The sequence below is a fragment of the Sorex fumeus genome, unplaced genomic scaffold (genome assembly GCF_029834395.1).
Source record: "Sorex fumeus unplaced genomic scaffold, SorFum_2.1 ptg000045l, whole genome shotgun sequence".
NCBI lineage: Eukaryota > Metazoa > Chordata > Mammalia > Eulipotyphla > Soricidae > Sorex > Sorex fumeus.
Window position 1 is genome coordinate 5113452 of NW_026606102.1, and position 1172 is coordinate 5114623.

The 1172-nt window shown below is 43.3% G+C and overlaps 1 pseudogene; it reads right to left on the minus strand.

Annotated features, from left to right (window-relative positions):
- Window positions 1–385: 385 nt before the first annotated feature.
- LOC130031097 (60S ribosomal protein L27-like) lies at window positions 386–803 on the minus strand (annotated as a pseudogene).
- Window positions 804–1172: the final 369 nt, after the last annotated feature.

Below are 1172 nucleotides of genomic sequence, written 5' to 3' on the forward strand. Positions count from 1 at the left end.
CCCCCCAAGAGACACTGAAGAGGGGCCTTGACTTAGGAAAACCTCAGAAACAGGTTGGGAAAAAAGTCATGAGCATGCCTGGGGGTGCTTAGGGGAAAACGAATGATATAATAGCTGAAGAGATAGTGCAGCAGATAAGGTTCTGTGCCTTGCACGAGCCAATGGCATTCAATTCCCAGTATCCCATAAACCTGTGAGCACAGAGTCAGGAGTAAGTCCTGAGCACTGCTGGGTGTGGTCCAAAAAAAAAAATGACATGGCTCAAAGGTAGGGACCCTGGGCACTACAAGGTGGGGAATAGCCCGAGTGTAGTCCAAACCACCTCCCCCAAAGAATCATGGCCAGCTTTCTTATTATTTTTTTTATTTGACTTTTTTTAAATGATTGAAGCAACATTTAAAACTGCAGCTTCTGGAAGAACCATTTGTTCTTGCCGGTCTTGTATCTCTCCTCGAACTTGACCTTGTCCTCTCTTCGGGCTTTGCATTTAAGAGCTGGGTCTCTGTAGACATTCTTGTTGAGGACGGTTTTGTCCAAGGGGGTGTCCATGGAGTACCTCATGGGCATGAGGTGATTATAGTTATAAACGTTCATGAAAGACTTGATCTTGGACCTTTTGACGATTTTCTTCTTGCTCGTGGCAGCTGTCACTTTGCGGGGATAGCGGTCAATCCCAGCCACCAGGGCGTGGCTGTTGGGGCGGTCTGAGGTGCCATCATCAATGTTCTTCAATGTTCTTTATATCCCTAGTAGCATCTGGGCAGGACCAGCACCACCTTCCCAGGTTTCATGAACTTGCCCATCTCAACAGCAATCACTCAGGCCTACAGCCAGCTTTTTAAAAAAATTTTTTATTTAATCAGGTTGTTCACAATATTCAACTACTCTTAATATTCGAACACCAATCCCACCACCATTACACCTTCCCACCACCATATTTGGGATGTTTCCATCCCAAATCCCAGTCCCTCTCCCAAAGCAGAACCAAAATAATATATTTTGTATTCTTTGTTATGAAAAACCACTGAAAATGCTACAAAAAAGTATCCACAGAGGAAAGAGTGAAGATTGTTCTATTTTGGCAGGGGCCATTAGGACCGTCTATAAGATATCACTAACATGTTGTTAAAGGTTGAACCTTGTGTACTTTTATATATATATATATTTGTAAA